The sequence below is a fragment of the Xiphias gladius genome, chromosome 15, assembly GCF_016859285.1.
Source record: "Xiphias gladius isolate SHS-SW01 ecotype Sanya breed wild chromosome 15, ASM1685928v1, whole genome shotgun sequence".
In the NCBI taxonomy this organism is placed as follows: domain Eukaryota; kingdom Metazoa; phylum Chordata; class Actinopteri; order Istiophoriformes; family Xiphiidae; genus Xiphias; species Xiphias gladius.
Genome location: NC_053414.1, coordinates 21123598 through 21148959, shown reverse-complemented (window position 1 = coordinate 21148959; position 25362 = coordinate 21123598). Strand labels below are relative to the sequence as shown.

The 25362-nt window shown below is 38.2% G+C and overlaps 1 protein-coding gene across 2 annotated transcripts in view; it reads right to left on the bottom strand.

The window, feature by feature from the left end:
• Positions 1 to 25362, bottom strand: part of prkcaa (protein kinase C, alpha, a) — a 143875-nt gene that overhangs the window by 115741 nt on the left and 2772 nt on the right. The gene's annotated exons all lie outside the window — the stretch shown is intronic.

The window sequence follows — 25362 nt, the reverse complement described above, 5'->3', positions numbered from 1 at the left end:
TATAGTCTAAAATGTGTAGCCTATCATATTTGCATAAATCTGGTAGGGAGAGGAAACTGAACTTAAATAAAGGACCTAATTACCATTAGCCACATTGAAGCCTGAGACCGAGGGGCAGAGACAAAGTGTGACCAAAACTGCACAGGAAATAAAGAGATTTGAAGTTACGAGTATTAGTGAGGGGGGACAGTAACATCGAGGGCATGACATGTGTGTTTCTGTCTGTGAGAGAAGGGGAGAGAAAGGCAGCCAGTGTATGTGTGAGAGAGACAGAGCTACATAATGTTATCTCCGGTGGACAAACAGTTTTAATAATGGTCGTAATGGATTCCACGGTTCTTAGCCCCCACATCATCCATTACCATCATACAACTTGTCAGGTATTATCCTTTAGATAATTCAGCAAATAAGACATGAAAAAGCAGCTAAAGCCACAACCAAAGTAATACCAACCTGCTATCTACTACATAGATTTAAAGCTTCATAAACAATATCAGATCTATTTTAGTAAAAGCCACAAGCTTAACAGTGGTGGTTAGGGTGTCAATCCTTTGACTTTAGTTAAGCTTGCGACACCTCAAACAAAGTTTGTGGCCTGAATGAAAAAAAGAGTGAAAAGCCCCAAAGTGGAGAAAGAGATAAAAAGACTAAAGGAGAAGGAGATAGCAAGACAAAGCCAATGTGTGCAATGCTATATTGAAAAAACTTTCAAAATAAATGGGAAATGATACAAGATCATATATGGCACAGATTATGGGTGTGGCAAATGAAATTTTAGCAGCCACAAGCTGTTGGCCAGTTGGAAATTTAATTTAAGTGTCAGTGAAGATTTAAATAAATGAGGGAAAGTAAGACTTAAGATGCTGAGAACTGGGAGTACAAATGCCCTGACTTTCGCAATATGCATAGCTTTCTCTCAATTTTCCCTGCATTTTTTTTTATCTTCACTCTCGACACACATGCCACCCGTTTCAGCGATTACCTGTTAGACCCATGTGATTCACGGCAGTGCTAAGGCACAGCAAAACCTTACCCTGAAACCTAAGACTGATCAGGACACATTATTATGATAATCTAAAACTTAATAAAAGAAGTCGCATATAACTTAACTGTGGTATAAATTATATGAAATTTTAAAAAAGACCATAAAGGCCAACAGAACATCAAAGCTGTAGTGACTCTTCAACCATACGACTTAGAATTCGAAGTTTTTATTCTGTTTTTCATTTTTGTTTTCTTTCTCTGTATTTTCAATTTTTCTTTTTAAATTCTCTTCTTTCATCAGGAGATCATCAGGGGACGAAATCCTCACAAGACGTCTGATTGCCTTAAAGATGAGTGCATTGGGGTCGAAGGAACAAGCAGTTGGCTGTGACTTTTCACAGACCAATGGCCCCAGAAAAAAAAATTATGAGGGTTATTAATAGGACACACCTTTGAACCATGTGTGCCAAAAAAGCAGAGGAGGGCAGCTTGGAAGAAAGAGCAAAATAGATGAGTAACTATATGAAAATAAAGTGATGGAACCTGGGCATATTATTTGACAGGTAGCTGAAGCATGAATAGAGTGCATCAATGGTGAACAAAGAAATTCATAAAATCTAAATAAAGAGGTCTGCTTGCAAAAACTTTTATGACAGTTTGTCAAAGTTCCTCATCATTACACTCCACTGAGGATTGGATCGGTTTAGCAGTCTGCCTGAACCCAAACTCCAGCCCTACAGTAGAGCAGGAAAGATGACGCTATTTCCTCATGATAGCACTAGCATCCAGAGCTGAAGGAAAAAGTAGAGTGTGGACAAGTTCCAAGGATAACAACTTGGAATGTTTTGGCTGGCTTGAATAGATGCTAATACAAAAACACAACTAGAGGGGAGGGATGACAGAAAGGGATTTGGTCTGGTCTGGACTTCATGTAACTTGTAGCTGTCATATACAGCTACAATCAGTTTTAAGCTGTCTACAACTTCATTATCCTGAGGGGAACATGGATGTCTGAACCAAATTTAATGGCATCCATCCAATAGTTGTCGAGATATTTCACTCAAAACCATTTTTGAACCTTATGGTTGAGCTAGACAAATATAATGTCTGTATCAAATTTTGTGGAAAACCATCCAATAGTTGTATAGATATTTAAGTCTGGACCAAAGTTATGATGAGCCAACCAACCAAACCATAACAGTACAAAATGTGAAATTCAAGTAATAATCTACTACATAAGCAGCTGTTTCATCGAAAAAAAAAAAAAAACAGCATGAGAATCTGAAAGATCACCAGAGAAACTCAGTGATCTAAACTGTGTATTAACATCCCGTTATTAAAATGATAACAATCACTAAATCCACTTAATACAACATCAATAAAAAAAAAAAATTTAAAAGAGATAAACTACTTCTTAAATCAGACAAATGATCATGTAAACAAAGCATTATTTCAACTGTGGGTTGCCATACTGTACTGAAGCGAATAAAACTGCTGTCTTGACAAAAGTTTCAATACAATTTCAATAAAATCCACTGCCTCTCGTCAGCAGTAAATGAGACACATGATGATCGTTGTTGTGTAATGTCATAGTCAGGGTGTTTTAAGGTAAAAGCTAAGTCAGATTGTCTGGTGTCTGAAACAAGAGAGGGTTTAATGAGCTTGGTATGATTACGAAGTGCCATCTCAGGCAACATCCTTGGTGTCACAGTGTACTGGATATTATTACAATCCCCCACTGAATCACCTGATCAAGTTAAACAGAGGAAAACACAGCACTGCACCGCAACCTAAGATTCACACCCTGAAATGTGTGCATGTGTGTGATGTAGCCTTGGTAAGACACACATGTTTATTTAGCAGAATGGTTCCTGCATGTACCAACTTGCTTATGCACTGGTAGTAAAGGAACTGTAAAAACTGAGATACACTCTTAAGTCAATTGTCAAAAATAAGAAACAACATAAGAGTATAACAAAGTAAGACTGAGCAAGAACAAAATTTTAAAATAGAGTTATTGGCTGAGTAAAGCATTCATGGAACATTTCAGGTAAAATATTACCATTATGCAACAATTACATTGTGGTGGTTGGCTGGTACCCTGCCAACCTCCAGATGTGTCTTCCTGACATACCCTCTCAAACAATAACTTTGTTCAGGTCACAACAATGTACTCCATCGGTTTTAATCGTCAGAAGTGCAGATTAAACACAGGGATTATACAGTCATACAGACAGTCAGTAAACAACAGAGAGAGCAAGAAGCTGTTAGCTTAGCTAAAAGACACACATGGTTGACCACTTTTTTGCAGGAATACACACACATGTACGCCCACAAAAACACACACACACACACACACAGGACGTTTTCTATCCAGTTATGACAGGAACACCTCTCATGGCTGAATAAACAGCTCTAACACCTTTTTCCCCTCACACTGCATATCCACTATGACTCATTCTTAAAGGGCAACTATCAAATGACTAACAGTGCAGACAACAAGATGCTCTTGTCCCACTTTTGTAGTCTATTTGCTTTTTAATGAGCCCATTAACAGAAACAAATGCTCTGTGATTCAGGGTCCTCCAATGCGTACCTGATGACCACCACAGTGATCCAACTACAGCCAGAGTGACTTAAAAAAATAGTGAAAATAGTGAAAAATAAATCATGTCATCATAAGAAATCACTGCCATGATAAATACTTTATTTGTCATTGCACAAAATAACTTCCCAGAAATCATGTTTCCACTTTATTTTTGATCAGTTCATGTTCTTATGTTTTGTGCCACGAATATGTCTACAGGAGGTCAACAGCAAAACAACAGAGACTCAAACACATGAAGACAAGGGATCACACATTAGTGTGTATACCTAACTTTCTTTTAAAATCACTTCAGTCTAGACTTAGGTTTATAGGGCTTTTTAAGCACAAAGAAGAGAATCCTTCCCTCAACAGATAAATTCTTCTGTGTTGGAGTTGTGTCCTGTTGATAGCTGGAAATTTGTTCTCAGTCCAAACAAACTTAAACACAGAGACACATTTTAGGGCATCTTAGTGCATTTTTATGGATACTGGATTCATCCCAAGTGAATACATGCTCCAGAGTTCAAAAAAACTTATCTTAACATGGTTGTTAAAGCAACTTTGCCTTAAGAAGGGTCAGTCTGGGTGGATGGTTGCGTTGAGGACGGCGATGGTGCTGTTTGAAAGAAACTTCTGCAATGGTGCTTGGTGTAGGAGTGATATGCTGGAAGTACGAGAGGTTACCATGTATACCCTAGTTGTCTGAGTTCACAGGCTCAGCATATGACCATCAGGCCATTGGCGAAGACGTTGATGGATGAAATTTTGCCCAACAGAGTAATGGTGTGTAAATTACCTCTCCTTTCCCTTTGTATTACTATTGTATTTGGACCTGTACCTAACTAGGGTGTGATGTGCACAGCATCAACCCCCTTTGCTTTGAACGGGTTCAGCAGCCATCATCACCTTTTTTTTCAAGGCTCCTGACATCTTATAATTTTTTTTAATAGGTTGCAGCTGACAATCACAACCACATAACACACTTATCATGTTTTATAAACCACCTGATTGATTGCGTTTTCATAAAATTCCAGGCATTGCATTGAGTACATAAAAAGACAAAGAGGTTTTAATTTTAATTCGTTGGATTGGTTGAAACCTTTCAGTTAATTTAAATACCAGGACAGAACATGGAGAACATGATTATTTTTCCCATTTAGCTCCAAAACCCTTTCTCCACATTTACTGAAGCCAGAGTAGCATTAGAGTAGTATTACAGAGCTGTATGTTGATACTGTTATAACAGATGGGTCAATTTTTGCCCCAACACACTGCACACTTCTATTGAGAAAAAGCATTATTTTTGTTATGTTTACCATATTACATCATCTTAAAGTCACTTAAGTCTCATTTTGTCTTTGTGCAAATGGATCATAAAGCACTTTGCCATCTGTGGAAGGATTAACTAGGCATTTAGATGATCTAATAGAGGAACAAAGGGAACATTTTAGAAGAGGATTGGAAAATGCTTTTCTACAGAGTGTGGCAGGATTAACTATTAAAACAGAGGAAAAAATAAACTAGATTAAAATGTTTCTCTTTATGATGTATTTAAAAAGCAACTCAGAACTGTAGAACAAATAAAGAAGTGCAAGGAGAAGTATGTCACATCCTCATGTGTTGTTTAATTTAATTATCGGTGTATCAGGGATTTATGGCAATCAGTTTTGCAAATTTCCTCCCCCATATGAGATCAAAGGCAAACATGTCAAGTAAGCGTTAATCCAGACTGGATGGAAATCCCTTGAGACCACATTATGGTTTCATGATTTATGCTATAAATGTAGATATCATCAATTTATGTTACTCATTAACTGTATCATTGATCTATTCAAAAGGCGTGCTCCTTTCTCAGCATCCTGCCTTAAAAATCAGTCAGTAGTTTGAAAATTGTATATTCAGATTTCAATCTGAACAGACCTAATAATCATTAACTGAACAGTTGAATTCATTCAGATTCTAATGTGAGGATCTGTGTAGCTTTAACAGGGGTTGTTGGTGGCAAGTTGTAAGACTATGTGCATACGGGCTGATAAGGAATTCACCATACTGCCCCAAAACACACACAATCTTATCAGTATCGACTGATAGATCCTAATTAAGGTGAAGGTTACAGACAGTTACCTTAGACATGCAAGGGAGGTGTGTAGGAGGGCTTCCAAGATGAGAAAGCAAAGGATGAATATTTCTGTCATGTTTTCAATAAATCAAATATTCTTAACTGCCATTGTTTAGAAATGTTACCAGGTCTGCATGTGCTTCAGTTTGCATTTTATAAATGTCAGTTATTAATGTGATTTAGTAATTAACTGTCAACCAATGACAATCTACAAAAGCAATGCTACCACTTGTGAAAGAGGCCTCAGACTGTGACACTTCAAGGCAGATGCTTCATTGTTTTCAGTGACTGCAAGTTTGTATTCAAAGTCTGTCCAGCCCTTTCAAGTCCCAGTTTTATTCTGAGGATGTGAAACATTGCGCCTCCGATTACACAGATATTGTCTGTGGTTTGAGGTAGTGGAGAGTCTCAAATTACCAGCTAAACTGCCACAAGCTGTTCCTTCCATATAAACACCGAATCGTTTTGGCAGTACATCAATGCCACCAACAATATTTGCATTGATCCCTCACTGCATAGATTGAAAAAAAGTGATCAATCTCAGTGCTTCAGTTAACAATCTAGTTTCTCAGGCTGTGACATTCAGGCTTGGTATTTTCCATCTTGGGTAAGTTAACAGCGCGGTCTACATTGTTGTGAGCAAATAAAATTTCTGCAAAACCAATCAATAATTTTCATGTCCTCACACAGAGAGGTTGACTTGATGTAACAGACCAAGTAGATTTGAGTACTACTGCCACCCTATTGTGAGGGTTTAGCAGAGGCTCAGACAAATTATACATTAAATGAACTGAAAGTGAATGGAATATTGTTTTATTCTGAAAGCCAAACATTGCAACAATTTCACGCTACAAGAGCGTGTTTGGATCATGAAGTATTTTCTGTAGACACAAGACCCACTAAATTATATTAAATAGGAGGCAGAAGTTACATGGCATCCCTTTTCTTTCAGATACTGGTGACAAAAGGCTAACATAGACAGCGGTGAACATTGGAAATAATCAGACCATGTACTGACTGGCTTTTCACTAAAAACCAAGAGAGGGGGTGAGCAAATCAATATTTAGTGTTTAACCCTTTTATCGGGAAAACAGCCCTTTTCGAAGATGAGGATACAAGTGTATGTCCTTGATTACGTACATTAGTAGTCACACCCATCTCGTTTTGTGTCAAGACCTGGAATCATGTCCAAAAGATAAAATGCCTTGTAAAAAAAATCAGCCCCCAGATCTTAAAAACTGACAGAAAGTAGCACAAATCAAGTCTTTATTGTTTTTCTATCAGTCTTTCTTGGTGCGCTGTACAATCATTTTAATGCAAGAGTTATCACAAGGTACAACCTGCCAGAGTACTTTATGCAATTTAAGATGACCCATGGTATTACTTTTCATTTTATTAGTTGGGTGTACATCATTTGATTCAGAGTCAACAAGAGCCTGTAACTCTTGAAAATAGCTGGAAGTCATCCAAATCACACAGTGACAGTGGACTTCCTCCAAAACAAGTGTTTCATTTCCATGCTGTACAATGTCCTTCAACTGTATTGAATATTGTATTGTTGCAAAACATCTCTGTTGTAATGAAAGGGATCTTTTCGTACCTAAGGTAAAAGAAAAGGTCTCACCAGTTCTCCAGCCCGTGTAATCATCATAGAGTAAGAGTCCTGCATCTGTGACTGCATTTCAGCCCATTCCATTTCCCCTGCCCTTTGTTCTTCGTACAAACCCTTCTAGAGCTCTTCCATTAGATAATGCCATTATCACAACAAAACTCGGGGCAATTAAATGCAGATTACGCTGTAATTCAGAGCCTGGTGCATTAGTCTTTGCTCCATCATGGAGCTATCTAATACACCTCTAATGCATCCAGACAGTAATATCCATCTCTAATCCTTGGTAATGTTTGGTGCTTCACCTCCCCATGGATTAACCAAACCCTCTCAGTTTTAAAAGCATTCTGATCCGTACACAAAGTGGCGTCCACCTATGGAAGGTACACCTTCTAAAAAGGTTGAATCTGTGTCTCATAGAAAAGCGATATTTTCACCAATGCATTAGTCCCTCCGTAAGAGTCTGCAAGTGGTAAATTCAGATCAGTCATAGTTATAAGAGTTCATCCCTCCATTCTATTGCAGTTTGTTGTGGTTGAAAGTGAAGTGAAAATTATTTTCTCAATGTAAAACTGAAAACGGAAACTTCAAAACATATTTTCCCATATCTGCTTTGGCCTTTTACCTCCCACAAACGCCTTCTCTCGTTCAGAAAGAAGAAACATCACCTCAGACAGAGACATGGAGGGGAGGTCAAACCCATAAACAAGGGGAAGTGAAAGAAATAGAAATGACTTTCAGTGGTCAGGGACAAAACTGAGATTGAAAAATACAGCATCTGAAAACAGAAGAATTACGAATGGGAATCAGACAAAAACACAAATTGTGTCACTGTTGTATGAGATTTTTTAAAAGACAGTATATCTGGTGGTACATAATCTGTCTTTGCCCATGTTGTATGCGTTATTGAAGACATGATGCATTTATGTCTTCCTTTAAAGACATGAATGCTGTACAGAAGCTGTTATTCAGATAGAATGAAGATAGAATGAATACAGAAACTATTTTGATTGCACAGCAGAATTTTTTGAGCTGCAGTGTGTCTCTAATGTTCCACTTAATGTTAATGTTAATGTTAACATAAGCATTCAACAAAAGCTTCAGTTTTAAAAAGTTTGTGAGGACACAATGTTCAACCTTCAGCAGCTCAATATGACTAACTTCTTATATAATAGCCTTCCTGTATGTGCCATTACTGTGCAACCAGATTTAATATTATTTCAAGCTATTCTGCGAAATAATGCTGCAGTGTTAAGGAGAACAACTATACTGGGTATTTTTATCGTATAGTTTTCATTGTATGTAACAACTGTATGTAATTGGCAGCTGAATTGTGATTGAGAAAACTGACTTTACATTGTCCACAGCTTTCTAGTGCTGTATTCTGGTACTAAGGTAATAACTAGCCTTTCATATTTTCCAGGCTGTTTTCCCAGATGGCTCCCAAATAAAATTAAAGCACAAATCTGTTACTTTTTCTTTAAACTGGGGCATTGTTTGGTTTTTAAAATGTTTGGATATAATGACATAAAAGCAAGGCATTAAAACACAATTTACTTGCATATGCAGTACCATCTGTAGTATACAGACTGGGGCAGAGAAACCGTTCACCACTACACCATCACAAAGTGTCTGTAAAGACATATCACAACCAAAATAACAATGGTCGAGAGCCTGAAAAATTCTATTGTTCATTCAGCCAGAAGCATTAGTAGTGGCCTTGTTAGGATCTCCACGCTCATGGTACCTCACAGAATCACAGAGCTACAGCATATGCATTATCTGTATAAACAGTATGACAGAGAGATAAACATACAGAGACGGAGAGTCTACCAGCTGTAAATAAAGGGCTTAACTGTCATTATCTCAAAGAGAAGACAGAGTTGCCATCCTCATCATCCAGCAGCGCACTAGCCTTAGAGCTAAAATAGTACGAGGCAACGGTAGCTTGTTTGCATCACTACCAAAACAAAGCATGGCTGAAGCATTGCATGATCAGAAAACAACAGTTGTTTTACCACTGTTTACGTTTTACAGACTTTTTTATCCAGTAAAGCTGAAATTTAATGTCTACACTATATCTTTGCTGAATTCACTGTTGTATTCGTTCATGATTGGGTCATCACTTACAGAGAAAGAAAGAAAGAAAGAAATCCCTCCTCTTTAAGCAAATATTTACTAGGGGCTATCAGTCTGCTGGCCTCCTAGATGAAACTGTAGCCTAAGTGAAGCTTACTTAGAACTCACCGCTGTTTTAATGCAGATTTCCATTTGATTGCATCCAAGGTATGAGGATGATGGAATGAGCTTTATACTCCCTGTTATTTCACCCCATGAGGCTGGAGAATATTATCAGTGTGCTGTCCATCTCTCAACCCCCCCACACACACATGTATTAAAATCATCCGTAGTGTATTATTTTTCTTGTGGAAAGCATTTCCAATCTTGTATCAAGCATCATAACATGTCACATTTCCAGGATGTCCAGCTGTACAGTACACAATTATGTGTGTTCTTCAGTGTTTCTTACATAGGTATATAAGATTAAAATTGATGATCCATATGGGTGAAATCATGCCATAAGGAAAGAAAAAAAAGAATATAAACAAAAAAGAATATATGATAAACAAGAAATGAAGTACAAGCAATGAGAAAAGTGAAATAATAAAACAATAATTACAAATCAAGCCACATGCTCTGTGTATGGATTAAGTTGTCAGCCATCACTCACCACTCTCAGTGAGCAGGTGTCAACATACAGACCTAAATGACATTTTTAATAACTTAAAACCAATCTGTGTGTGCGCATGAGTTTGTGTGTCAAGATGTCTTTGTACACCCCTGCATTTGTTTGTGTAACCTGGAGCAAACTAGCAGAATGGACAAAACACTGTGCATTTGGTCACACAAGCTTAGCGAGAGTCCAATGAATCAGGATTATTCAGTATGTTGTAATCCATGAGACTTCAGTGCAACCGATTGCAGCGACCTGGCACTTTTGTTGTGGGGGTGGGGGGTTAATCAAAAGAAACACCTGATGTCAAGGGGAAGACACTTTTTATCCCAGTTTCATCTCATTCACAAATTCCAAAAGGATGTGACAAAGTAACTGATTGACTAAACCTGCATCCTCCTCATCAATTGGAGTAGTTCATCACTGCAAAAAGCTTTTGAGACACCAGATTACACCAGTTCTCCCAAAAGCTCAGTAAAGCAACTCTAAAACAAAAAGTCAAGAACAGACAACAGAAACATTTCAACAGGTTTGTCAAACTGTGTTGAGGGTGAAAAATCCACTAACCAGTCCATGTTTCTGCAGCTGCCAAGATCAAATTTCAAAGGGAGCGGCGGCTAAGATGTCATGTGGTCCAATTTTACTTGAAAAGGAAAAACATTGGGAGGCTGCACACCCATTCACCCCTCGGATATGCACACTGGTTTCTTCGTGCAGACAATTCACCCCACCCATCAAGTGAAAACACAGCTATTATGTGAGATATTATCAAATTCAGTTCCACTAGTTTGCTTTAATTTCCTTCATTTCTTTATGTGAAGCCTGCCTTTTAAAGCTGATGAGATAAATGCTATTAATTAAAGGCAAACTCTATCCAACCTGCAGCTATGGAGCCACAATTATATGGAAGACCAGCACTGATCAATAAATCCTGAGAGTGCCTTGTCCTGAGATGCTGACCTCTGGGGATCGCTGAAGATCACCAGCCATCTATGTAGAACAACAAGCTAAAACTGAAGGTTTTATGTAACTGCAGATTCCAACATGAGGTCTGTGTTAAATGGTAAGGCAGACAATCCAGCTTAGGGACACTGCAGTCAGCCCAGAAGCCTACTTTGCATACAGACAGATGTGGAATTTGTGACTTGTCGATGTTACAGCAACATTTCAGAAGTTGAGGGAGGGATTGTTCCCTGTTGCTTACATCCAGCCCAAAAGTTAATCCTAGTGAGTGGGTACACTTCCTATGAGCAAATGAGAGTACAACAGGTGGTTCCATTCACGGAAAAAAACAGCTGAATGACTATTTCAATCAAGTAAAAGCTACCGTTCGTTGAGCTCCCATTAAGCACCTATGATACCATTCTGCCCATCAAACAATTACCATCAACCATCTGAAAGTAGATTTAACATTCAAACCATAGACATGGCTTTAATCATCTAAAAGGATGATTTTAAAAACCATTATCACTGCTGCAAAGGTCAGTTTAATAGGTCAAAGCTAAACTAACTACCACAAATTGATGCATTCTGAAAGGACAGTGTATCTGCAGGGATAATGGGTCCTGCCACTGGTAACATTTGTGATTGCAAGCTGTTATTTTGTAGTTTCCTTTTGCCCACAGCATACCTCATCTCCTCCAAATTCAGTTATGTTCCCACACTTCCCCAAATGCTTTTCAACAACACCCATACAACTCAGCCAGACTGCTTCATATGTGTAGGTAGAGCGAGCAACATACGAGACTTTCCACTCTGCTGTCAGTGCAGACACAGTATCACAGCCTCTTCTATAATGGTTTTTTACATGTATGATTGCTAAATGCTGTTGCAAAACAGTGAATCATAAAAGTAGCCAATTTTATATTAGTCCTGTGAAATATTCGTGTCTTGCTGATAGTAAACAGTGTTGCATGTTTTATGGTTGTCTATTACTAAAGACATTACAGTGCTGGAACAAAAAACTCAAAATAATTTCCTATGATAAATATGAAAAATTTGTATTCAAGCCCTGTCAAACTAGCTTGGCACAATAAATATCAACTGTAAACATTCTAGACAAGCCTAAGGGGGAAACCCTATGGGCAGAGATTGGCTGTATCTGCATTCTCTCAAACGGACTCCATTATGAAAAAGCTGCCAAACACTTCCTCCTGCAGGAGCTGGAGGTCCCCAGGTAAACACAGAGCAGATACCACAACACAAAGCTGCTGGCGGGTCCTTCTCTTCACTTCTCTACACAAATGTCTTCCACATGCATCAATACAGACAAACACACATTCACACATAATATTGCTTTACAAGTCCAAGCATGGAAGAGTAGGGTTTGCTAATTTCATACACATGGTCACAAAAAAATGAATTTGGGATCTGATTTTTGGCTGCCTAAAGCAAAAGCTGAGTAATGTTAACCCTATAGTAAGAGAGTGCAGAAAGTAAAATGGCCGTTATGAAAGTAGGGACAGACTGCATTATTGCATTCTGGTTTACACAAAATGTCATCCATCAGAGGTTAATTAATGATACTCCACATGGCTCACATCATTCCTGTTTGTGTCAACTCTGGTTGTGTTTAAAAAACTTTAAGTGTGAAATCCATAGTATTATTGACATGGTTAGTTGTGCCTATTTTGCACACTTTTTCCTTAAACTTTTTCATTAAATGTACTATTATGGAAATGTCTCTATTTCATTCTTCACCGGTAGCAGAGAATTTCCATAACAGTACGCAATATAAGCCCTGCAATCTGAACACTTGCGTGTGAAGGGTTTGGAGACATGGAAACAAAATTTCTCTCATATCTAACAACGATATTAATGTTCTCACATAGAATTGCACAGTCCAACATTAAAGAAAAAGGAATTATTAAATAAGAAATGCTATATCATCCCTTGTTGCTACTGTGTATAGGACAAAAGGTAACAATTGCAAAAGTTCTCAAAAAACTAAACTAAACTAATTGTACAAATTCAGTCACCTGCTAATTTAAACATGGTTAATCATGAACTTTGTAGTGAAAATGGATGCATATAGTCTTCTACAGAACCCACTATTTCCTCCATTTTGCCCCCACAGCAGAAGGATAGAACTCACACAATGAAAGCCCTTTGAAATAAATGGGCATTCCTAGGTAGTATTAGTCAAATGTAAGCAGGGCTAAGGGCAGTAAAGTCAAATCCAGAATTTGAGGCAACATGCAAGATTTCTAATCTAGAAGCTCTGAGTAGTTTGTTAAAATTTGTATAAAAAGCCCCGTGATGCTCTGCCATAGCCCTGTCTTTCAACTGACAGTGAGAGACGGAAAAATCTGACCATTCAAATTCCATGTGACATCAGCATTACAGCAGGAACTGGGACGTCACCCCACCTGGGACTGCTCTGTCAGCCCCCTTCCTGCACTCAAATCCGCTTATCAATTTGTGAAAATGATTTGGGCTACATCATGACAGCGTGCAATCAGGAACTGAACAGGGCTCCATTATCTCATGACATGCAGGTGTCAGAGGATGTATTTCCCTCCATGCAGGAGCCGTCCTGTACCAAGAGACAAGCAGATTTGCATCAACGTGTCGTCCGGGTCTCCATGGAAGCCCAGAAGGTAATCTCATACAGACCCAGAAGGATAGAGAGAGCACTACAGCAAGAGAGTAACAAACATCACAACACAATTTAAAATACTGACATATTTGACTGAACAACGGTGCTCAGTCACATAAACTTAAAAGCAATATTTATAATGACTGCTCATTCTCTGAGCACTGGGGTTTACATATTCCAACACATATTCCAACACCACTCCCTGTAGGCTGACAAATATGATAAACAGCAGCATTTTTCTGTGCAAACACTAGCTTATACTGCCAAGCATGTTAGAGCTATGAGGCACATTTTGAACGCACCATGACATTTCCCCCAATTGCATAGTGGGAATTCACATGATAAATAATGCAAAACGCTATGATGGATTAGTCTAATCTTAATGCAGCTGGTCTGAATTGATTGTTGAGAAACAGGAAGAGTGAAGAGAGGCTTTCAGGGAAGTCCAAAATGGCCCTACAGTTTACTTTGGCAATGCTGCCTCTGATCAGTTCTGAGCTGCTAGCCAGAACTTCCAGTTCATCTTTCAAATTTAATATCAAGGCTTTATTCTGCTGTGGTTTAACAACAAAACACGCCTAATTAGGGAATATGTATATCTCTTCTTCAAAACATTCTGCTTGAAAATGAAGTTGGTCAAAGGCAACATAAACTAGTTGTCCACAACAACTCATACATTTTTAGCCACATGCCTTACATGAATTTTATCTGCAGTTGTGTTTTGATTCAAACTTCTGGATATCAAAAAAACATAATCCTCTGGTAATAATTTATGCCAAAAGAAAACATTATAATCAGTAGCCAGTTTACACACCTAGCATTCCCAAGACAACACTGTCATCCAAATAGTACAAGAAGATAAACTGAAATTATCTGTATTTTTTGTCTTTGATGACAGAATAAATTTCGCTCAGCATTTTTTCTGTGAGGTAGAACTTCATCCTTTCTACAAACATAGGGAAAGTGACACCCAAAAAAGCCAAATAAATTGAAGGATTTTTTTTCGTTACAGCTCAGCATAATTTAAAGAGTATATGGAGCAGCGACATGCAAAACAGTTGTTTTCAGTGTCCTGAATCACTACAATCGGTTCATTAAAAAGACTTGTTTATGAAGATTCATTCACCGAATCGTTCAGTGCTTGACCGAAGCTCCATCTGCGCAGTCCCACTCACTTAACTAAAACCCAGCCGAACACTCCTCATGACCCCTGGCTTCCGGAAGCAGAAGTGCTGTCCCTTTGAAAAACACAGCAAACTCTGTTTATAATTCTTGATTTTTTAAAAGTTTCCTCGCTGAATGTCAGAGATGAATGCTGGCTTTATTAACTTTTAAGACCTTCTAATTGATATACATTTTGGCATAACTCTTGAACTTGCTGGGCCTGATTCCGGCAGTTTGAGCCACTGACTATCACTCAGGGCTCAGGGTCACTGTGTAGTACGTTCACTGAACGAATCACTGAACATGCACTGTTCTCTTTGCAGTGAAAGGATCTGCGACAGTCTCAAAAGCTGCTGACTATCACTGGGTTTTTTAGTTTTTGCGATTTTCTGCTCTGCAAGTTGGACATGTTTGTTTGGTCTTAGACAATACTTGATGTTATGGCTTCTCTATTTTTGGAGGAATGGTGCTGCATCCCACCACTAATACTCCACAGACTTGTAGAATCAAGGCACATTAAAGCTGTTTTTTTAGGCTAGATGTGGTCTAACACCTTACTTCAAGAAATATGAGAAACTTTATGATGTATTTTTATGTGTCTCCCATCTGTATCATTTGAACGCGGAGCTAATGCCATTGAACATCACTCAAAACTCTTCTTCTCTTTTGCAGTCATTATGATTTTTCCAATTAACTCAGGTACAGAACACAGCCTAAGACCGCCTTAGATTTATATATTAGTTGTAAGCTGATGCTGCTGCCTGCTGCCCATATTTATCCAAGTTACTGCTGTCTGCTGATGACGACTAAATTACGAAAATGAGCAGCACTGAATTAATGAGGTTTCTGAGAGCTTTTGTGGCTTAAGTGTTTTCGTTGCTGTTCATTTTCGTCTGACAAGCCGCTTGTAAGATCTCCACCTCCAGAACTTTTACCTTAATATCTATGCTTTGATATCAATACCAGTCACTGTCAGAGAGGCCATATCTTTGCCTGTGTCCCTTTACAGGCACAGGGGGCATTGCACAGGTCATGGTCATGATCACAGTCTACAATTCAAAAGGTGTCAATCACAGCAATACCAACTAGTGACCATCTTGCCATGAGATCACACCACGATGCCCGTCAACATTGCGATGTTCCGACCCATGAGTACTCAGTAGTCATTACTACATTATTACTTAAGTTCTTTGGTAGTTTTTACTACATTATTACATGAGTACTAAGTATTCATGGGTCGGACCACACCCATTTTCAACTCGGCCTTCATTTTGATCTCAACTACACACCTGTAAAGATTCTTGACTGCATCTTGCATGGTTGTGATGCTATCACAGTGACATAATCCGTCCACAGACAGAAAAACGTAGCAAAATGCTCAAAACCACCTCTGTGGTAGTTCCTGCTAGAGTGGGTGTTGATGTGAAAACAATAACAGCCATGCTGTTGCCGCCGGTAATTATATCCGCTACAAGGTACAAGTCTCTGTCAATGTGCATGACAGACTTGTGACAGACACGTAAACTGTAATAAGGCAAAGGACTAGACAAATATTGGTACAGTGATATTGATGGTTGACACTGGTGTTTAACAGCCTTATCAGGATACACGTGTATTGTTTACTTTTTATGGCTTTGGTCAAAATGCAAATCTATAGCAAGTATATTTGAGGCCTGAAATTTTTGATGAACCACTTTTTTACATAGTAGACTGCTGCTGACTGATATATCAAATCAAAATTCACATCGTTTCATTCAGCTACAGGAAGTACAAAAAGATGCTACTCTTTGGTGAGGGGTAACAGCGGTTTTCTCACACTTATGTCTTGCATATTGAATTGCTGTGAAATTAGAAATGAATAATTGAAGTTACTTATGCGTTCTGCATTTGTTAAAGGCTATGCATATGTCTTTCTTGTGCGCATTCTTTGTTCATGGGCAGTCCACTGTCTTTGACTTGTTTATGCATTGTTGTTACTTCATCAGTTTACTGCTCTGTCTTTTAACTGACTGAACTGGATTTGTGACTGTGCCTCTTTTTTGTATGTGTGATAGGAAAATAAATGTCTTAGAAATTAGCTGCCAGTGGCCATCAGTAGGGTAATAGAGTCCATATAATATATACTGTGTGCAAATTTCTGCAACAAGAAGAAATAATGAACAACATCTTCTAAATATTCCAAATGGTGGAAACACTATCATGACGAAAAATTAACTGCAATGGATTTAGTTTAAGTCAATGTGCTGGAATTGAAACAACAGTATAAAAAGTTCCAAAATTACCAGGTGAAACCCAAAGTTCCTTCTGTAGTGCTATCATCTGACTAGTTGGGGTACTTTTGATTGTTTTGAGGAAGAAAATATAGAAACTGAAAATCATAAACCAGACACAATGAGTTTGACTAGAGCATAGGTCCCTAGTCAAGTCACTAAGTCGCCAGCATCTGCAGAACTTCACTAATCTACGTGCCCCTAGACAAAGGCCTTATGTAATCACACAGTAGCCATCGAAAAAGACAGAGCAAGTGTCCTACTATAAACAGAACCGACACTATGCATAACAGTGTATCTCTTCAAGGGACCAAGAAGATACTCTAAATATAGTCTATGGTGAACTCTGCCCCTTTTCCTCTGTTTCATAAGCACACACGGGCGCAAACACATACACACATATGCCATGATGCCTCTTTTCTGCTCTGCTCCATTCAAACAGTCTCTAAATCTTGTATCTTGATGTCTATCTAACTCTGGGCCAAAACAGTATCAAGAATGAAGCCTTTGGAACATTTTAACCCGAGAGCACTGCCATGCAGTGTTTCTGTATGAGAGTAAAACTCAGCAAAAACCAAATACCTGACAGTTTATTTTCTCTGATTCACCATCAGGAGATGATGGGATTAGATATGTGAGAGTGTGTGTAGAAAAAGAGAAAAAGTGGTCTTATGGGACCTACTCCAGTGGCAGCCGCCCAGGGCAGACGGCATTGTAAGAGGGCAGTTTTCTGCCAGAGAGCCCAAGAAATGACAGAGGGCAAACAGAGAAACAAGCTAATAAGTGCAAAAAGAAGGATGAAAAGAGAAGAAACAGAGAAAGCTGGCAGTAAACTTGCTACAGTTACTAAATTAAGCTCTTAGCATCTAAGTTGTTAGCACTGAATCTGTATCTTTGCTCTAAGTACACCACTTTACAACAGAGAAAAAAAAAAAAAGAACAGAGACAATGGCACAAACTAAGGTAGCAGAGATAAAGCAACAGATGTAGCGGGGTTGTCTGTGGTTTCACAGCCATGACTGAGGCTGAGACCTTATGAGAATCCCATGACTACAGTAAACAGGGCTTTCATGTCTCTTTCAAAATCTTTTCTTCTAAGAATCATCTCTTGGAGGGCTAAATGACGGAAGGAAAATTACATTTAAGCCTTTGGAAAAAGATACCCACACTCTATGCTTTTTTGTTTGAAGTTTGCATCAGTTCCCCATATATGGGTAAACAGATACAAAAACAAACAAACAAATAAACTAGTTTAATTCTGTTTAAAGAAGGAGTGAGACCAACTACACACTTGTTTCATCAACACAATGTATTCACAAAACAATTCTAAATTCAACAAAGTATCCTTGTAGTAAAATAACATCTCATCTTGTCTACCATATAATAAATGCACCGGGGAGCTCATTGATGAAAAAAAACCTACTTCAATACTGTTTATTATTTTCCACCAAAAATAATTAGCAAAAGTAAAGACTTTGACTGGAGTTAATGACAGGCTTATGAAAAGAGAAAAAGGGTAATGCAATTGAAGGTGCTATTAACCGTGTAATTGTGTACAATATGACTTCACTATGATGTGGCTGCTTTGTGATGGGCTGAAAAAAGGGGACTTGACAAATGTTAACCACTAAATTGTAATGAAACAGCAGGTCAACTTGAACTCTGAGATATATGAAGCCATTAAAACATTGACATGTTTGACCCAAAATATACCTAATGGCATTGATTAGACCCATGATAGAATGGTGTAACACTACATAACTTTGTGGGCCTATGTACAAAAATATGACTAAACATTACATTGTTGCTATGTTCGGATTTTAACAATTCGCAGTGACACAGCTTAAATGTCTATGATTATCTTTATTATTATTATTACCTAACGAAAAAAATCTAACCCAACAAAATGGCGTTAGAGAGCTAATTTTCTCTTCTGGCATAACCTCCAATCTAATTTGTTGCCATGTAACCCCAAGGATCTACAGTATACCATACATGTTTTGTCAAGCAAATTCAACCAACACTGCTTTTATCACTTACATGTATAGCATATTGACCCATAATAGGCTTATGGGATAGTGTAACATGCATTTCAATACTTGTCACCATTTGTAATGAGCCTCATTCTCATCTCTATACTGCTTCTGTAGTTGTTATTAGTTTTATTTGCGCAGGACATAGTTTATCACCGAACTCTCACTGTAAGGTAAATAAAACTGTGTTTTGGGGTCATAAATACAGAACCACCATTTGGCTGATGGACTCATGTTTCTTGGGAAGCATTTGCACATCAATTCCAGATATTAGGCCAAGTTTCATGTTTCAAGCTCATTCCAGCTTATCGCAATTTGAGCCACAGCATAACACATCAAATAATAATAAAACAGCACAAACTCAATAGGATTCTAGGGTTTGAACCCTAAATATCTGCTTGACTAATATACTGCAGAGATATGCTGTTTCCGAGTAATTTCACTGTAAAAGCGATGCTCACTGAGGCACACACCAGCATGGTTTATTCAAGGCCATCTGAGGTTGAAATTTTAATAAAGTCTCATGTCTCTCATGAAAAGATGGAGTTTACTATAGGCCGTGTAACCCCCTGGGGAAATAAAAGCATGAACCAATGTATCACTGTCCGTATAAAGCAAAAAGCTGCCACACAGCAGCAATGGATCTGTGGTGCCCTTAGATGCTTAGATACTAGCTTGTGAAGTCTATATTTTCTTACCATGTTGGACAATCTGCAGTCATTACCAAACACTTGAACCCCACAATATATAATGAATCCAGGCTAAAGTTGTGATATACAATCTGCCATCCCTTTGTGTCTACCACTGACACTGCATTAGTGCTTAACCTTGAGCATTATAACCAGGCTTCTAATGCAACTTCAAGAAGGAACGCTCAAATGGAGCAATGGAATGGAGACTAAGAAATATGTGCTGTTTGAGCAAGATGAAAATGAAAAGATAAAACAACAATAAGAAGTAAAAGTAGAATACATGTGGCAGCGAGCACAGAAGGGGTCCAAGGACACTCAGGGAGTTTACCTTTCCACAGACTGTCAACAGAGGTTTTAATGGGATGACAATGTGGTGGATGTGCCCAAGGATACACTGAGCACTGTCAAAACACTGAACAGCACAATATAACAAAGCTACTGTGCATCAATTGAAACTGACAGATGAAAACATTCTTAGTCATTATAATTCGTTTGACACTATCAAAGTTTGATCTAACACATCAAACAAGACAACTTACCATTAAACGAGCAAGAAGGCAGGGTTGGTTTGTGTATTAACAATAGGTTGGTTAGGGTTACCTTAATGCATGCTGTCGAGTTCATTTTGTAGCACAGTTTTTCTACAAAACATTTGCTGTTACTTTTGATTCTCATTAAAGAATCACAATCGATCAACTCAATGAACATTTGGCTTGCAGGCTAAAACAGAGGTCAAAAATTCATCACCATTGATCTGTTCTTGTCCTCACTTCTCTTCTATGGCTGGACATCAAGCAGTCTTCTCTTCTAAGAGGCAACAGCCAAACTCATTAGTTTCTCCTCTTGTGCATCAGAGAACATTGGAAAGCCTCAGGTGAAATTCAGTTGTCTATAGTCCGCCAATAAATGTCCAATCCGGTGGGGAATTCAGAAGTCTTCCTCGAGAAACCATTAAGAGAGCAAAAATCGACTGTGTTAACACTGCAGAAATTATCTGTGTTACGAGGAGTGTAGGGAGCAGAAAATGAGACTTCTACAGTCCAACGGCACTGGAATACCCATTCCTCTGTAATACCGAAAACAATACTTTGTGAACCCTTTTAGTTTGTTGTTTTCTCTCCTCACATCTACTTACCGTTCTAGTCTGTTGAAATATGGCTTCCAGGAGGAATTTACTCCAGACATTTTTAAATTACAGTCAGTAGAAAGCAGCAGTTTTACACGGTTATTTTTCAAGTTTTAAGTTTTTTAACTTTTAGTATCTAACTAACGATTTCCTGCTTCATATCTGTCAAAAGAGACAAGGCTGAGCATTAGCAGAGTTTGACGGACTCAAAAGCTTGTTAAAAAAAATCTGATATAGGATCAATCCTGTGGGACTGTATGCTCTATTAATTGCTTTGTATTTTAGCTTAGAGTGGCAGGCCACAATGGCCTCCTAATACCATCTACATCCTGGTAGAAAAGCCATTTTATTACAGAAATCTTGAACTGGCTAGAAAAGCTGCATAATAAATAATCAAAGCTTCAGGAGACAAAAATCAAATGAGAAACCCTAACCCTCACCCCCTGCAAAGTTTCACGAAGACAGACCATGCTCGCTTAACAAGATCTGAATGGTAAATCTGCTGAGTGACATGGGTACAAATTGCCCAGCTGTATTACAATGTCAACTAAATGGTGATTTGAGATACCCTGCTGCACAACCAATGGTAGCAGGCCAGGGCCTTGAAATACGACTCCAAAGGAAAAGTAGCCAGGAGATGACAGAAAGATCGTTCACAATGCAGATACCATCTAGACAGGTGGTTGCTGATAGTCTTGTTTGTTTCCACAACATAACTCTCCTCAACATTAACTCTAACATTTCTTTGCAAGTGTAATGTTGAGAGTGCTTTGATTTTTTTTTTTTTTCCACCCACATCTATGTAAGTTCATATTCAACACAATAAACTCTGATGATCTGAATATGCTGCTCAGTGGACGATGCTCACATCTTCCAGTATATCCTCACATTATATAGTACAGTGCAGCATTATCACTACATCCAATGCTATTTACATTAATCTGCCAATTACTTCCTGGATTAATTGATTCAAGATTTTGTTTTCTATAAAATGTCAGCACATAGTCAAAACTGCCCATCATAACTTCCAAAAGCCCAAGCTGACATATTCAAACTGTCCAAAACCCGCAAGACATTAAATATATTACAGATCTTAAAGAAAACCAGCAAATACTCATAACTGAGAGGCTGAAACCAATTAAATGTTGGCATTGTTTCTTTAAAAAATTACTTACATAACTAATCATTTATCAGAATAGATGGATACTAATTTTCTGTTGATCGACTAATCAATTTATTGATTTTTCATTTCGGTTCTAATTATCAGTTTGAGACTCTAAATTTGGCTTAAAAAAATAATTAAAAAAAATAAAAAATAAAAAAATCACACAAGTATAAACACATGATCTTAGAAATATGACATTCAATTTTGATTTAAAAAAAAAAAAAAAAAAACACTACAACTTGAACCTCACAACACTATGAACTGAAAATGTGACGTAACACGGTCAGAGCCATCCCTATTCTTGGAAAAGGGACATTTGCAGGGCTGAAAAATAAATGTCACTCTTGTTACATAAATGCCACTGTCCAGTTTATCACTTTGTCATTTTCAAGTATAGAGGACTTGACCCTCATTTTATGGAAGCTTAAGTTTAATAATTGATGGCTATACAGGTACTGTATTATAAAATGGGGAACAGCCTCTCTTTGAAAAGCTGCAGTCTAACCAATCACCTTCATCTTGATAAGGCAGACATTATTTATTTAACAAAGTCCAGGCATGGATTTATGGTGGAAGAAAAATAAGTGGTCAGTTTCTGAGTTTGGTGGACAGCCTCAGTGTCTGACACAAATGAAAAAGCTCCAGAGCACCATTTGTGTTCAAGACCTCTTTTATGCCGCCCTACTGTCTCTGACATCCTTGTAATCATTCAATTTATCTTCTCCCGTAACAAAAGCTGTGACAGTAACAATGACAACTTGCTGTGAAAGCAGAGGAGGGGGTTGGCGGAGACACTGATGATAATGTCAGGTTATGCAAAAACATGTTAAGCTGTCAACACTCCAACACCTTGGACTGACTAATTGCTGAGCCTAGTTTCACCCTAGTAGGAGCAAATACTAGGAGCCTGAGAGCATGCTGTCTCTCACCTCGGTGAGAGGAGATCACATAGAAGAGTGGGTGTTGGGTTGTTGATGCACTTACATGCAGACATGGGTTAATATGCACGCTTATGCAGTATGCAAACATTTACCAGCCAAAGGCCCTTACAGACTGTGTAAACCACCTAAATTTCTTGGTTTGAAGAGTAATAATTCAGAAAAGACCTCAGTACATCTCACTCATTCTGACAAACCCAAAGGGAGAGCTTCAGAATCATTGGGATCAAATTCCTAGCATGGCAAAGTGTTTATAGTCTCCAACAGAGGGACTGTCTTTTGTTCTACAGAAAAAGTCCCTAAGTAGAAATCCATCAAGTCTTCCCAATAAATTCATTCACTGAATGTAAATTTTACTGTTCTGACTCTTTATGACTCAGTCGACTCTTTTATTACACTTGCCCGAGAGGACACAAACAACAGTCATATCTGATAAAAAACTATGTTGAGCATTTAAAGTCACAAGCAACATTCTTAAAAGCCAACTCTCTTTTTCACTCCCATTGCACCAGAAGTGATACTCTGTAAAGGTAAGAATGTAAAATCCAAAATGTGGGAGTACTGATGTTAAAGATACCTTGCGGAGTTTGTGGACTACTAGTAGCGCTATGTGGCGCTACCGGTTTGTTTATTTGTGTGCGAGAGGACACACATACGTAGGTGGCACAATTCACATCTTGACATTACTTCACGTTATTCCGCTGATCAACGGTCGGTGCTATAACATGCCGATAAACTTAACAATGCACCAACAAAGGCAGCAAAGAAGAAAATAGCAAGCAGGCAAACATGGATGTAAATAATGCAGGATTTAAAATATTAAAAAATTGGCTTTGCAGATGTACAAGGAAATGTACCCCACACATTTGTTAAGACCTCAAGGATACACACAATGCATTTTATTGAGAAACACTGAATATAAAAGGTTGTTTTTGTTTTGTTTACAAAAACACCTCCTCGGGGTACCTTTAATTCATCGTTTTAAGAATGTAAATGAGAGACTCTCTCTTTGGTCTATGCACACGACTAGGAAATCCTGCAATGCACTTTAAAATTTCAGTGTAGCATGTACTGTATATACTGAAGGCTGACACGCTAAAACACCATAAAAGTGTCCATAACTAAGTGAAACAGGAGTTTGACATTGTCTGCACTGTTACCTGGGCACTCACAGCCAGAATCAGAATTTGGCAAGCCCAAAAGTTTCCACATTAGATAGGGAGTTCTGAGAGTTGATGCGTGCTGAAACTCAAAATGGTGGGTTGATAGGAAAATCCACCTTCAGTGTGAGGATGGCGATTGGGGAGCTGACGCGAGCCGCAACATCTTTCCATGTTTGTGGGCTTTGTACTTCGTCTCAATTCCTCCCTCTTCACTTCTTTCACTCTCTGTCCTGCCTTTTGTCTAAAATACCTGTCATTCTTTTGCCTTTAGCTTACACAGTTAACACTCAACACACGCACACACTGCTCCCTTCCAACGGGCCAGTTTTAATTAACCAAACGCTTCACTTATTAGTAAGCACTTTATTGATAATAAGCAGTTAAATACCACATTTGTAATTCAATTTTTCACTGTGATAAAAATTGTAAATCTAATCTAGCAACCATCTCAAAGAGACTGCTTGTAGTGTCATAGATATCAAAAGCATTAACTCGTAATATTAGACCACAGAAACAAACAACAAATCCCTTTCTACACTGTAAGCTATACCATAAAATAATGAAAGACAGTGTTATTTGGGGCACATTTCCTTCTGGCCACATGATTTGGATGCAACATGACCACAATCAAACTTAAATAGTTTTGCAAAATAGCAAGAAATCATGAGTGGGATAGCAATAGTGTTGGTGCATGAAAATGAAGGTTATGGACATTTGAACACGATGAGTATGATGAATATGCCCTATAGACTTGGGTGGTCAGTTTGTTCATAATTTTGTCACGTTATCTTCCATATTTATCCGCAATTCTCTTCGTAAGACAACAGTTAGCAGATATAACCAGTGACATGCTCAAAGAGAAATCAGTTATTCACACAGGCCATCAAATGTCCTTTTCTTATGCGAGCTGTACAAATGAAATTGAGCTGTTGTCTCAAAATTATCAAACACAAAAGAAAAAAAATGAAAAGATCAATCCTAAATATGATGGTTTATGTGACTGGCATTTCAACAGTTGAGTGTAAAGCAGCAAAGGAGATACTACAGTATGCGCAAACTAGTCAACTGAAGAACTCTCCTTTAAACAGGTTTATTTTTTTCTAGAGCTTCTGCCTAACATACCGCACATGTCACACACAGATGCACACAGCTCTCATAACATTTGAATGAGTCGGATGTC